Source organism: Choloepus didactylus, chromosome 16 (genome assembly GCF_015220235.1).
Source record: "Choloepus didactylus isolate mChoDid1 chromosome 16, mChoDid1.pri, whole genome shotgun sequence".
Taxonomy (NCBI): domain Eukaryota; kingdom Metazoa; phylum Chordata; class Mammalia; order Pilosa; family Megalonychidae; genus Choloepus; species Choloepus didactylus.
In genome coordinates, this window is record NC_051322.1 from 84231887 (window position 1) to 84248403 (window position 16517).

Below are 16517 nucleotides of genomic sequence, written 5' to 3' on the forward strand. Positions count from 1 at the left end.
TGGTTTCATGGGGCATGGAAAGTTATTACTTTCCACTCTTGGTGGCTGCCTTCCGCCACCAGTCCCCAGTGGTGTTCCCAGACAAATTCACTCCATCCTTTCAAGTGCAGTCTCTTCCTCTCCATCTAATTCCCCATTATTTGTTGTAGAGATCCTTGTTTGGTTGGTGACACTCTGGAACTGCTGTTCTGGAGTGCTTTCTGCCCTTTATCTAGTCTTTTTCATGGAGAAGTTTGCTCTGCCTCTCCTAATCCACCATCTTCCCAGAAGTTCTCATTGTAGATTTTACTTGCATTTTCCTGATGGGTATTGCTGCTGAACATCTGTTCATGCACCTATTGGGTGTATATGTTTGTTGGGGAAATGTCCAAACTTATCACCTATTTTTATATTGGGTCATTTGTCCCTTTGAATATTGAGCTGTAAGGATTCTTTATTAGTTTAAATATTATCACTTAGAAATATAATTTGAAAGTATTTTCTCCCATTTTTATACTGTTGTTTCTCTTTCTTGATATGTTGAAGCAAAAAAGATTTTATTTATTTTTATTTTAATGAAGTGCAGTTTATCTATATTTACTTTTGTCAGTTGTGCATTTGGTGTAATATATAAAAAAAAATTTGCCTGCCCCAAAGCTCAAGAATATATTTCCTCCTATATTATCTTCTAAGAACTTTATAGTTTTACCTATAACATTTAATTATTTGTTCAATTTAAAGTTCATTTATTTTATAGTGTGAGGTAAGTTTCCATCTTCTATCTATTGCACAAGGATATGCAGTGTACCCAGAACCATTTGTTGAAGAGGCTATTCTATCTCTTTTGAATTTTCTTAGCACCATATTTGAAAATCAATTTACTATAAATTTAAGGGTTTATTTCTATACTCTGAAATCTATAACATTATTATATCTTTCCTTATGTTGGTACCACAAAAATGTTGATAATTGCAGCTTTTCCAAGTTTTGATATTTGGAAGTGTGACCATTCCAGTCTTATATTTCCCCCCCAAGATTGTTTAAGTTCTTCTAGGTCCCTTGAACTTCCATATGAATTTTATGATCAGCTTGAAATTTCTGTGAAGAAGCAAACTGGAATTTTGGTGAGGATTGCATTGAATCTATAGAAGAAGAGGTGGAGTATTGCTATCTTAAAAACATTAAGCCTTCCCAACCATGAAGCTGGAATGCCTTCCTAGAAAAGGAAAGAAATTTCTAGGTCTTTAATTTCTGTTAATGATGTTTTCAGTTTTCAGGCCATATGTTTTGAATATCTTTTGTTAAATTTATTACCAAGTACTTCAGTCTTTTTGATTCCATGGTAAATAGCTTTGTTTTCCATTAATTTCATTATCAGTGTATTCATTGCTGGTGATTTAAAGCACCATTTTTTATTCTATTCACTTATCCTGCATCCTTACTGAACTCCATTGTGAATTTTAATAGTTTATTAGTGGGTTCCTTAAAATGTCTTTATCCATGATCTTATTTGTAAGTAGAGGTAATTTTACTTCTTGTTTTCCAATTTGGATGCCTACTTCATTGGGTTTCTCATTTTCCCTGGCTGGAGCATTCAATAAATTGTTGAAAAGCATCCAAAACTTGTTCTCTGATGTTAGGAGGAGTGCATTTTTTTCACCACTGTTTAAGATTAACTGTGGTGTGTTCACAGTGGCCCTTTATCAGATTTAGTTTTCTTTTACTCATAGTTTAGTTAGACTTTTTTAATCATGGAAGGTATTGGATTCTGCAAATGCTTTTCTGTATCTATTGAGATGTTTATTTGGCTTTGTCTTCTATTCAACTAGTACCATCTATTTCATTAATTAGTTTATGCATGTTAAACTTATCTTGCTATCTTGGGATGAATCCCAGTTGATTATTGTGTATCATCCCTTTCATTTGATGCTGGATTTTATTTCCTATTATTTTGCTGAGGATTTTCCCCCTGTTATAAGAGATATTGGCCTGTAGCAATTTTTCTTTTTACCCCTGTTTATTTCCTTTTCATGTTTATATCAGTTTTGGTATAGCATGATAATGCTGGTCTTAAAGAATGAGTTGGAATGTACCCTTATCTCTTCAATTTTTGAAATACTTTTGGTTGTGTAGAATTGATGCTATGTTTCTTTATTTCATAAATTTCATCCTTGATGCCATCAGGACATGAATATTTCTTTGTGGGAAAGTTTTCTTACATACATGTTCAATTATTTTGATCAATATAGGGATATTTAAGTTATCTACTACTTGAGTGAGCTTGATCATTTCTGAGGTAGTTTATGCCATTCAAGAATGTGTTCATTTCATACAAGTTATCAAATTTATAAAAATAAAATTCTCACAAGATTCAAAATAATTTTTAAATATTTTTGAATATTTAATGTGTCTTCTCTTTTTCATGATTGTAGTGTTTTTGTATTTCCCCCATTCATTCTCTGTATAGCTGTTTGAATTTGCTGATCTTTAAAAAGATTTTTCCATTGATTTTCTCTATTTTTCATTCAAAAACTTGCTTTAAAAATTGTTACATCCATATATTACTTATCACAATCTATTGCTAAGTGATAGCTTAAAAAATGTATAGTATAGCATAGGGTATATATGTCACAGAACTATATTTCTATTTTCTGATCCAGATTTTTTATTTGTTTCATATACTTTTGTTACACATATATTATTATCCCACAATATATTATTATTATTATTGTGTAAACAATAGTATTTTTAAAGATACTTAATTTATTAAAAATATTTTTGTTTAGTTGCTTTTGATATTTTCTCTTTATCATTTGCTTTGAGTAATTTGATTGTTACTTGTCTTGTTGAAGTCTTATTCACATTTATTTTTCTTTTCGTGATCTGATGAGCATCTTGGAATCATGTTTATATCATTTTGTCATACTTACAAAATTTAAAAAGAAATTCCATTATTTCTTCAAAAATTATTTCTGCTTCCCTTTTTCTTAATTTTCTCATTTGGGAATTGTGATTATATGTACTGTAGGTTGCTTTAAGTTGTCTCAAATATCACTGTTTTAATTTTTGTTACTGAAAGCAAAGTTTTATTAAAATTTTCATTTGTCTTGTTTTGGATAGTTTCTATTGTTAGGCCATATTGAAATTACTTTACAATATTATTTAACATTGATTATTTGGTAAAGATAGTGTATAATGTATAGTGCATTTCTCCATTGTAAATTTATTATTTTTCTTTCAATAGAAGCTGCTCTGTTAGTCCAAGTCACAGACAAGTGGAAGGAAATGAAGCTCCAACTCCTGAAAGAAAAATTATCAAGCATTAGCAGATGCATGTTAAAAACCCATCAGGGGTAGCATTATGAGGCTATGCAAATCTCCTCTTTTATTTGATTTAATCCATAAATTTTATCATTTCTCCATGAATTTTACCTATAGCAATTATTTTGTTGTGTTCTCTGGTGATTTTCTATCTCCCCACACCTATATTTAAAAGTTGGAATTACTCTGTGAGGAAAATTTGTCCCTTCCTTCAATTAATTTATAGATACAGTCATTTTATATGTGGACTCATGGATGTTTATTCTTTTATTATAATACATCATTATTATTATTTGTTGTGTGTGCCTTTCCCCAATGTTCCAGCTTTTTCTATTGAGCTCTTTCAGATAGACTTGTCTGTATTTTTTCACATTCTTACCCTTTGCCATTACAAATGCTTGAATTACCTTATATTATATGAGTTTTTTAAATCATTCATGTGATTTTTGACATTTGACTGTATGAAATTTGTTTATAATACCTGTGTTAATGTCTATGGTCTGATATTTCTGACATCTGTATCATTTCTGGGTTAGTTTGGCTCAATTGATTATTTTTCTTATTATGACTATTGATTTTCTATTTTTTCAGAATGGCTGCTCCTCTTTGATTATATTCCAGAAATGGTAAAAACTACTTTGCTTTGGGATGGATATTTGTCATTCTTGTCAATATTCTTTAGATTCTAATCATGGTCAGTCATTAGTTTATGATTTGTTATGGTGGTGTCAAGTAATGCCCAGTCTAGATCAATTTATTCCTTATTATTTAGTCAAGACCTTTCCAAGAATTATGCATATTTTCCAGTGAATTATGAGTTTTAGTCTGTCTAATGGGAACAAGCATTATTCCCAGCCTGCATGATCACTAAACACTCTTCATTCTCATTTTATAGATAGTTTTTAATCCAGGCAGGGTAGTTTCCTCAAACAAATTAAAGAAGGTCTTCTGCAGACATCTAGTCATCTCCCTGGGTAGCTTCCTTCTCTTCAGTGTTCTGCCCTGGAAACTTTAGGCACCTTGATCTACCTTCATAGTATCATCTCCTCAACTCAGAGAGTCCTCAGGATTCCATCTGCATCCCCCTCTGCCAGCTCTAACTCTGTATGCGTGACCACTAAGCCACTGAGAACTGTAGAAATACAAATAATATTCTTCCCTGACCCCATTGTGAAATCATAATCACTGACATCAAGTAGTAACTTAGAGATATTCAATAATATGAAAATCATGACTTTAATTTTGTAACCCATCTCCTAGTGTTTGTACAACCTACTCTATGATAGAACCTTTAAAATATCCTCTCCTGTCTTCACCTTCATATTTCTTTTTTCCTAAGAAAAATGAAGGATTAAGATGCATAGTATATTAGTTACTACCACAAAATACATCTATCCACCTACATCATATGCATACATAAAACTTCTCATCACTTATGAGGATTAAAGTTTAAATATTTACTTTTAAGTTTATTTTGTATTTATGCTATACATTGTATTTCACCTCAAAAAAAAATTGTCACCCACCCAGCAAGTCTCTCTGTATCACCATTTTTGTTTCTCTTTTTTACTGCAAAATTCCTTTCACTGTAGTTTGAATTTAGGAAAAAAAATCAGAACCCCAAAACTCCTAAAATTACTTTCATCACAAGCTAATGTATCATTTCTGATACTTTATGTTCTAAAATTCATACCAGTGGTACCCTATACTTATGTTTTACCATTTTTTCTCCTGTCATTCTTTCATGAAACCACTGTAATCTGAAAACAAACAAAACTGAGTTCACATTCACCAATCTCCATTTTTCTTATAACAATGTTCAGTTTTGTGAGAAGCATTGGACAAGGCAAATACTCTAACTTTAAATATCTTCAGCACTTTAGAAAAACTTGTGGTTATTTCCTATATTACCATTCTTTACATCTCAACCCTGATTTGCCAACTTTCTCTTTATGCAGAACTCTTAGGTGCTTGTCTTTTACATCCTGCTACCTATACCTGTATCAGCTCCTCTGGATTTATAATGCCTTATAGATTAATATATATTTGCATATTTTAACCTATATAACTAATTACATTCAACAAAAATGTGGAAACCAGTTTTTTTCTGAAACATATATTTCATTTATTCTTCTAACATATGTTAAATGTCAACTAAGTGTTATTAACTGCTGAAGGGGGTGGTCATAAAACAAAAAATACAAAGCCTCATGCTTTATAGAGCTAATGGTTTTCATGAGTGGAAAAAATTATGCAATGAATATATTAAATAGATACATTATTATATTAGGAGGGTAAAATGCTCAGAGAAATATTTCAGAATAACAGGATCATGAAGAACTGACATGGGAAAATAGAAAATTTATTGTTTGGTATATTTTAGGAATCATTGAGTTGAAAATATTTGGACAAAAGCTTAAAGAAATGAAAGATATGGCCATGGAAATATCCAGGGTTGGAGTGGCTCAGGATAAGGGTAAAAACAGTGCAGACACATAAGTGAGTGTGGTTGAGGAACAGAGAAGAATCTGGGTGAGGCTAGAGTGTGAGGCAGTTTGGGGTGTGGTCACAGAAGCAATATGGGGACAGTGCATAATGTGCTCTATTTAACCTAACTTAATTGATTACATTGTTGATTTTCTAATGTCAAACTTATTTTAGTCATGAATTGAAACAAACACATTCCATTTTTTTCACTGAATTCAGTTAATTAATACCTTCTTTCAGTGATTTGCTTATCACTAACCATGAGATGGGATTTAACCTTTGCTTTCTGGTACAATAGTAGTTTTCAGAAAGTAATGCTGAAAGAATGACTTCTTAATTTTCCTTTCTTGGGATAATGTTAACATTGACCAATGAGTAGGACTTCTGATATATTCAGAAATTGGAGAACAAAGTGAAGTAAATATTATCTAAAAGATATTTCAGGTAAATATGGCAACAGAGGTAGACATGAAATTCAGGAACCTCTAGCCAGCTACTTTACACTATCCTTTTAAGTACCAAGGATTATTGACAAGGTTTGTGGAGGCTGAGGGAAGATTACTTGTGTTAGTGCTAAAGATGTGGTATTGTGAAGCTTCTTCCTCAGAATTTATACAGCATTCTTGCATTCTTAGAAAACTCTTGAGAAAAATCCATGTTAGTGTTGCCTACTGATGTCAAAATGCTTCCAAGATTTTTATTCAAACAACCCTTACCAATGATGTATTAAAATGCTTAGAAATATCAATTAGAAAAGTGGTAATATTAAGGGAATATTATGAAAAAATTTTAAATTATTATAGTTCATGTGTTTTGTAAAGTGATTTTCTTTCACTTTAATGGATACATATTTTTAAATTTTTATTTTGAAATAAATTCAAACTTACAATAACAGTTGCAAACATAACACAAACCCCCTACACAGAACTCCAGCACACCCCAACCCCCCTCCCCCAATACCCCAATCTACCAACTTTAATATTTTGTCACTTTACCTTTTCTTTCTTTCCGTCACTCCCTCCCTATCATCCATCATCTATTACTCTGTCTTCTGAACATGAAAGCAAGTTGCACACATCCTTGAAAAAATAATATAATTCACATATACATTTCCTATGAACAAGAATATTCATTTATGTAATCACATTAAATGTAGTTAAGAAGTTCAAGAAATTTAACATTGACATAAAGCTTACATTTTATATTTCATTTTTTTCTTATGTCCCAATTGTGTTCTTTTGAGCCTCTTCTCCTCTACTCTTAGATCTCATCCAGGATCATCTATGGCATTTAATTTTTATTGTCTATTTAGACTGTCTTTTTCTCCAATTGTGGAAACATATACAGCATAAATCTTCCTATTCCAACACCTCCATTGCATTCCATTTAGTGGGATTAATCACATTCACAATGATGCAATGCTATCACCTTCACACCATCCATTACAAGAAATTTCCCTTTACCCCAAACATAAACCCTACACTCATTTCTTATTAACTCCCCATTGCCTCTTCCCCCACTTCTCATAACTCATACTCTACTTTTCATCTCTATGATCGTATTCTCTGATACTTTGTGTTTACCATGGGGCTTAAATTTAGCATCTTGAGTCTACAACAATCTTGTTTTCTTTGATACCAACTTGACTTCAATAGGACACATAAGCTATGTTCCTATACTTCTCCATTCCCCCACGTTTATGTAGTTCTTGTCAAATATTACATATTTTACATTGAGTCCAAAACCACTGATTTATCATTACAGTTTATGTATTTTAGATCCTGTAGGAAGTAAATAGTGGAGTTACAAATCAAAAATACAGTAATATTGGTATTTATATTTACCATGTGATCTTTACTGGAAATCTTTATTTTTTCATGTGGTTTCAGTCAATTGTTTAGTGTCCCTTCCTCTCAGCCTGTACAATTCCCCTTATCATTTCTTCTATAACTGATCTACTGGTGATGAAGTCCCTCAGCTTTTGATTATCTGGGAATGTTTTCATCGCCCCCTCATTTTTAACCTCCAGGTGTTTGTGAATTTTCTGAGTCCCTGATGATTATTGACTTCTATTTGTATTTCCATGGTGGTCAAAAGATACATTTGTTTTAATGTAATTTTGTGTGAATGTGGATATAATAAAAAAAAATGATATTTGTTGAAAGCAGCAGAATTAAATTTGAGCTCTCCAGTTACCTTCCTTGTTTTTTAATTGCTGAAAATAAAACATAAATACATTACATACATTAAAATAATTTTACCAGCCTTACACTGATCTCATTAAAGTTAAAGGATCATTAAGTTCCCTTCTGGAAGAAGGAATAAGGCAGCTGCATTAAGGAAATTATATTATGGATGGTTATATGAGCTAGGGATAGAATTAGCAATTAATACAAAATGAGTTTGGAAAAAAAATGTTGGGTGTTTTCATTGAGGAATAGAGTATCTACCAACTGGGTTCTATTAGGTGGAGAATTAAAACAAAAATACTTCCAATAATTTGTGGTTTCAACTCTTGTTCTTAAACAAGAGATATATGTTTTAGTCAATATAGAAAGATGTGTCTATGATTGCCATTATGATTATGAGCTGAAGTTCTGAATGTCTGACCATCTTTTCCATGTAAAGAGAGAGAAAAATAAATGCTTATGATTGGGAAGACCAAGAGTGGAAGAATTCAGTATAGGAGTCATGAATTTATTGAGGAAAATGCTCCTAGTACCTCCAAGAAGAGATTGGGGATGATATTTTTAGTCCTGTCATTGAGAGGTGCAGCTACAGCAGAAAAATTATTTACCCACTGCTTGCAATATAATTTAAGTCCTAGGAAATCACTACATTTTATTTTGGTAATAAGTAAGGTAAACTCTAAATTATGGTAATTCTATCTGGTGAGAGGAATTGTTTTCCTGGTTTTATCATGGTCTAGGTAGTGGATAAGGGTTTGCAAAAACTGTAATTTATTCTTAGAAACTCTATATAATTTCATTGCCAAGGTATTGAGGAAACAAAGATTCCTATTGAGAAGAGGTTATACAACTGAACACAAGAGCATATATTGTCCACATACTGAATTAAGGTAGAATAACAGGAAAATCATATGTTTGGGATTTTACAGCAGAGAAGCTGAAAAAAATGATGAGGAGGCTTCAGTGAAGTATTTCAACATCACAGTTTAGGTGGACTTTATACATTTTTTTCAAGTCCCTCTCTTCTGAGATCACTTTATTCAGTTCACTAGAGATGCTTCTTTATGTTTATTTTTTAATTCAATTTTATTGAGATATATTCACATACCTTGCAGTCATAAAAAGTGTACATTCAATTGTTCACAGTACCATTACATAGTTGTGCATTCATCACCAAAATTAATTTTTGAACATTTTCACTACCACATACACAAAAATTATAACAATAAAAATTAAAGTGAAAAAGAAAAATTAAAGTGAAAAAAGAACACTAGGTGTCTTTTTTTTCCCCCATTTTTCTACTCATCCATTCATACACTTGACAAAGGGGAGTGTGGTCCATGTGGCTTTCCCAATCACATTGTCACCCCTCATAAGCTACATTTTTACACAATGATCTTCAAGATTCATGGGTTCTGGGTTGTAGTTTGTTAATTTCAGGGATTTACTGCTAGCTGTTCCAATTCATTAGAACCTAAAATTAGTTGTCTATATTGTGTGTAACATTGCCCACCAGAGTGACCTCTCAGCTCCTTTTGGAATCTCTCTGCCACTGAAGCTTATTTCATTTCCTTTCACATCCCCTTTTGTCAAGAAGATGTTCTCCATCCCATGATGCCAGGTCTAGGTTCCTTGCCAGGAGTCATATTCCACATTGCCAGGGAGATTTACTCCCCTGGATGTCAGATCCCATGTAGAGGAGAGGGCAGTGATTTCACCTGCCAAGTTGGCTTAGCTAGAGAGAGGGCCACATCTGAACAACAAAGAGGCATTCATGAGGTGACTCTTTGGCACAATTATAGGCAGTCCTAGCCTCTCCTTTGCAGCAACAGTCTCAAAAGAGAAAAGATTTTGGAACTCTGGATGTAATGGAATACTAAAAAAGGCTGTGTATAGATCTATATTCTTGAATTTGCTGAATTTGGAGGAATGGGAGCCAGTGTAATATTTTGGTTAGGGCCAACAGGATAACATGGGCAACTTGTGCACCTGGTAGTCCTTAAATATTATACATAAAAGGACTCATGTCATAAGGAATTTTTATTGGGAGGACAACAGAATGGCATATGAAATGAGTACACCCTCAGTTTTGAAATCTCACAAAATTATAATGCTTCAGGTGTTTGGGAATACTGGAAAAAATAGGCAGAAGCATTATAGTGTTGATATTGACTTCTGTGTATGCTATAATAATTCTTTTATTTTTACTCCATTTCTATATGAGGTAGTCCAGTGTACACGAGGGTCTTAGTAAAGTAAATTATAAAACTGACATATTCTTAGAGGTGTTGATTAGGGTTTTCTTGGGGGAATTGAATCAGGTAACCCACAAAATACACGTTCAGTTCTTAATCCACATTCTGGTGCATGTGAAACCATTTGTAAATAGAATCTTTGAAGATGTTATTATTCATTAAAGTGTGGCCAAACTGAATGGAGGAGGACCACAATTCAATGTGGCTGAAGTCCTTAAAGATAAAGAAAATAAGACACAGAAGTAGAAGTTAGAAGTCAGCCAAAACCAGAGAAGTAGATGTAAGGAGACAGATTACCATGTGACAGAGGATTGCTAAAATGTTATAGAATCTTGGAGAAAGCAAGACTTTCCAACAACTTGATGCTGGAATGCTAGCCTTCCAAACTGTGAGACATAAATTTCTATGGTTTAAGCCAGCCAGTTTTTGGCTTACTAAAAGAGGTGTATAAGTGTGCAAGGTAGTCAAGGGAAGCCACCATAAGATGGTGATCTTCACCATCATAATCTGGAAAATCATGAAAAAGGCCTTTGGTGTGCATATAATAATGCATTCCTATCGTGCCAAAAGTTTCTGACCAATAGATTAGTGGCAGTGGAAGGACTGAGAAAAGTGTTTTGTGAACTTGGAGTCTAAAGGACAGAGACAAAGTAGTAGAGAGAGAATGTTTGATTCCTGAGTCACAACATAGATATTTTTATCCTTCATAGGGAAGGGGGAACTGGAGGAGCTTAATGAGGGAGAGTGTTGCACAAGTGTCCAGTACAAATGTGGCTGAATGACTGTTGTAGTTTGCTAATGCTGCCAGGATGCCAAACACCAGAAATGGATTGGCTTTTATAAAAGGGGGTTTATTTGGTTACACAGTTACAGCCTTAAGGCCATAAAGTGTCCATCAGCAAAGGACACCTTCACTGGAGAAAAGCCAATGGCATCCAGAAAACCTCTGTTAGCAGGGAAGGCTTGTGGCTGGCATCTGCTACAAGTTCTGGTTTCAAAATGGCTTTCTCCCAGGACATTCCTCTCCAGGCTTCAGGTTCACTCCAAAATGTCACTCTTAAGTGCTCTTGGGTGTTTGTCCTCTCTCAGCTTCTCCAGAGCAAAAGTCTGCTTTTAAAGGCTGTCTCCAAAATGTCTCTGTAAACTGCAGTTCCTCTTTCAGTTCCTGTGCATTCTTCAAAGTGTCCTTCTTGGCTGTAGCAAGCTTGCTCCTTCTGTCTGAGCTTATATAGTGCTCTGATAATTAAATTCAAACCCACTCTGAATGGGTGGGGAAACACCTCCATGGAAATTATCCAACCAAAGGTCTTGTTCACACTTGATTGAATCACATCTCCATGGAAATGCCCAAAGGATTCCAAAATCTAATCAACACTAGTATGTCTGCCCACACAAGATTGCATCAAAGATAATGGTGTTTAGAGGGACATAACACATTCAAACTGGCACAATGATCATTTAGGGTTATGTCTTCTGGTAATCTAAAATCAATTGAGAAACAGGATGGCTTCTTCAGAGGGAAAGCTTTGTGTTTCTGATTGATAAGGCTATTGGTCAGCTTTTTTCTTGGTGTGACCAGGACAACTGTGAAACATGTGGTCACTTGGTTTCCAATATCAACAATTATCTTCAACAAAGTTGTAGCAAACTGAATTCAGCAACACAAAAAAATTATACACCATGACCAAGTGAGATTTATCCCAGAAATGCAAACCTTGTTTAATATCAGGAGATGAAGTAATAAAATTCATCATATCAACACACACACACACACACAAAAATATAATTATCCCAAAGGACACAAAAAATATATGTAATTAATACCCTTTGATGTAAAAAGCATCCAATAAATTATGAGAAGAAGGCAACTTCCACAATTTGATGAAGGGCATTGTATTAGTTAGGGTTCTTCTTGGAAACAGAATCAATGAGAGATGTCTCTGATTATCAAATTGTAAAAGTGACTCACGCAACTGCGGGAGCGCACGAGTCCAAATTCTGCAGAGCCGTCAACAAGCTGTCAACTCCAAGGAAGATGTCCGATGAACTCCTCAGGAAACAAACCGACAACTTTGACCAACTCCTCAGGAAACGAACCGGCAACTTCGATGAGCTCCCCAGGAAATGCTTCACTGAGCAGCCAAAGAAGAAGTGAAGGTTCTCTAACCGTCAGGCTTATAAGCCTCCAACTGATCATCCAGACTAAATCCAGCCAATTGCATTCTCTCATTGTGGAAGGCACGCCCCTTGATGAGTCATCAGTCAGCCACAGTCAATTGACTGATGATCCAACAAACCAGCTGATTACCGGAACCAAATCCAGCCAATTGCATTCTCTCACTGTGGAAGCACGCCCCTTGATGAGTCATCAGTCAGCTGCAGTCAATTGACTGATGATCCGACAAACCAGCCCGTTGGTTTATTAACCAGACTCAAATATCCTCACAGCAATCGTCAGGCCAGTGCCCGCTTGACCAAACAGCTAGGCCACCTAGCCAAGTTGACACATGAACCCAACCATCACAGTCCACCCCTTGTCAACTTGGCAGTTGTACACATTACCTAAAACCATACCTTCAAAATGAACATTACAGCTTATGCCATATGATAAGGGGATAAGACAGAGAAGAAAGAAAATATATTTTCTTTACAGACAAATACAAACATAATCATAACAAAATAAGGAGGAAATATTCACATCATCATAGTCCTCATTTCTGTAACTTGTTACGTGGCTGTAGTTCATATTTATCATGACCTTCTTCCACTACCCATTCCATGTTCCCTTTACCCTCAGCAAGCACTTCAGCTGGCTGTGGTTCTCTGCCTGTTGGGGTGACCCAAACCTTCATTCCTGAAGTTTCTTGGCCATTGGTAGTCCTGCCTGGATTGGGTTGTTGCAGTTTTCCATTGACTTGAATCACAGGGCATGGTAGTACTAAGAGACACCCTAGAGGATCTCCTGTATTCCAGGAAAACTCTTCTTTACTTCCATTGTGTAGTTGCAGTTCTATTTCCCCTTGATAATCAGGATCAATCACCCCAGCCAGTACAGTAATCCCCTTACTTGCCTGTTGATTCAGAGGCATAAGAAGCCCAAAGTGGCCAGGTGGCAGTCTTAACTTCCAGTTCAATGGGATTATTGTTGTGTTTCCTGGTGGAAGCACTCCTCCTTTTGGAACCAAGACTTGTAGACCAGCAGAGCTTAAACTTGCAGGGACAGGAAGCAAAAATTTCCCAAGTGGATCACTAGGAGTGATAGTGAGTGGTGCTACTCCTGTTTCCACCCCTTGATTCCTGGACCCATGAATCCTGGCTATGGGAGAAACAGCACCATAGAGTGGACACTGATTCAGAGCATACACAGCCTCCTGGAGAACACTGCCCCAACCCTGCAAGGTATTGCCACCTAGTTGGCACCATAATTGAGTCTTCAATAGGTCATTCCACCGTTCTATCAACCCAGCTGCTTCTGGATAATGGGGAACATGGTAAGACCACAGAATTCCATGAGCATGTGCCCATCCCCTCACTTTATTTGCTGTGAAGTGGGTTCCTTGGTCCAAAGCAATGCTGTGTGGAATACCATGATGGTGGATAAGGCATTCTGTAAGTCCACGTAACGTAGTTTTGGCAGAAGCATGTCATGCAGGGAAGGCAAACCCATATCCGGAGTATGTATGTGTCTATTGCAGTAAGAACAAATCACTGCCCTTTCCATGATGGAAGTGGTCCGATGTAATCAACCTTCCACCAGGTAGCAGGCTGATCACACCGAGGAATGGTGCCATATCAGGGACTGAATGTGGGTCTCTGCTGCTGGCAAATTGGACACTCAGCAGTGGCTGTGGCCAAGTCAGCCTTGGTGAGTGGAAGTCCATGTTGCTGAGCCCATGCATAACCTCCATCCCTATCACCATGACCACTCTGTTCATGAGCCCATTGGGCAATGACAGGAGTTGCTGGGGAAAGAGGCTGATTGGTATCCACCAAATGGGTCATTTTATCCACTTGGTTATTAAAATCTTCTTCTGCTGAAATCACCCTCTGGTGAGCATTCACATGGGACACAAATATTTTCACGTTGTTTGCCCACTCAGAAAGGTCTATCCATGTACCCCTTCCCCAGACTCCTTTGTCACCAATCTTCCAATCATGTTCCTTCCAAGTCCCTGACCATCCAGCCAAACCATTAGCAACAGCCCAGGAATCAGTATACAGATGCACCTCTGGCCAGTTCTCCTTCCAAGCAAAGTGAACAACCAGGTGCACTGCTCGAAGTTCTGCCCACTGGGAGGATTTCCCCTCACCACTGTCCTTCAGGGACATCCCAGAAAGGGGTTGCAGTGCTGCAGCTGTCCACTTTCAGGTGGTGCCTGCATATCATGCAGAACCATCTGTAAACCAGGCCTGAGTCTCCTCTTCCTCAGTCAACTGACTGTAAGGAACTCCCCAAGATGCCATAGCTATGGGCTGGGATAGAGAAGGTAAGGTGGAAAGAGTGGGGGCCATGGGCATTTGGGCCACTTCCTCATGTAACTTACTTGTACCTTCAGGAACTGCTTGAGCTCTATCTCATATATACCATTTCCATTTTATGATGGAGTGCTGCTGTGCATGCCCAACTTTATGGCTTGGTGGATCAGATAACACCCAGCTCATGATAGGTAACTCAGGTCTCATGGTAACTTGGTGGCCCATGGTTAAGCGTTCTGTCTCTACTGAGGCCCAGTAGCAGGCCAACAGTTGTTTCTCAAATGGAGAGTAGTTATCTGCAGAGGATGGTAAAGCTTTACTCCAAAATCCTAAGGGTCTGCATTGTGATTCTCCTATAGGAGCCTGCCAAAGGCTCCAAACAGCATCTCTATTTGCCACTGACACTTCCAGCAACATTGGATCAGCTGGTTCATATGGTCCAAGTGGCAGAACAGCTTGCACAGGAGCCTGGACCTGTTACAGAGCCTCATCTTGCTCCAGTCCCCACTCAAAACTAGAAGCTTTTCTAGTCACTTGGTAAATGGGCCATAGAGGCACACCTAAATGAGGAATATGTTGTCTCCAAAACCCAAAGAGGCCAACTAAGCATTGTGCCTCTTTTTTGGTTGTAGGAGGGGCCAGATGCAGAAGCTTATCCTTCACCTTAGAAGGAATATCTCGACAGGCCCCACACCACTGGACACCTAGAAATTTTACTGAGGTGGAAAGCCCTGTATTTTTGTTGGATTTATCTCCCATCCTCTGCCACGCAAATACCTTACCAACAAATCTAGAGTAGTTGCTACTTCTTGCTCACTAGGTCCAATCAACATGATATCATCAATATAATGGACCAGTGTGATGTCTTGTGGGAGGGAGAAATGACCAAGGTCCCTGCAGACAATATTACCACATAGGGCTGGAGAGTTGATATAACCCTGAGGTAGCACAGTGAATGTAAACTGCTGGCCTTGCCAGCTGAATGCAAACTGTTTCTGGTGGTCCTTGCTGACAGCAATTGAGAAAAAACCGTTTGCCAGATCAATAGCTGCATACCAGGTAACAGGGGATGTGTTGATTTGCTCAAGCAATGATACCACATCTGGGACAGCAGCTGCAATTGGAGTCACCACCTGGTTAAGCTTACAATAATCCACAGTCATCCTCCAAGACCAATCTGTTTTCTGCACAGGCCAGATAGAACAGTTGAATGGGGATGTGGTGAGAATCACCACCCCTGCATCCTTCAAGTCCTTAAGAGTGGCATTAATCTCTGCAATCCCTCCAGGAATCTGGTATTGCTTCTGGTTCACTACTTTGCTAGGCAGGGGCAGCTCTAGTGGCTTCCACTTGGCCTTTCCCACCATAATAGCCCTCACTCCAGGAGTCAGAGAATGAATGTGAGGATTCTGCCAGTTGCTGAGTATGTCTATTCCAATTATGCATTCCAGCACTGGGGAAATAACCACAGAATGGGTCCGGGGAGCCACTGGACACACTGTGAGATGGACCTGGGCTAAAACTCCATCAATCATCTGACCTCCATGAGCTCCAACTCTGACTGGTGGACCAGAGTGACGTTTTGGGTCTCCGGGAATTAATGTCACTTCTGACCCAGTGTCTAATAATCCACAAAATATCTGATCATTTCCTTTTCCCCAATGCACAGTCACCCTGATAAAAGGCTGTAGGTCCCCCTGGGGAAGGCTGGGAGGAAGATTAACAGTATAAATTTTTGGCAGTGTGACAGGGTCCTTCTCCAAGGGTACCCGGCCTTCCCTTCATTCAAGGGGCTCTGGATCTGTAAACT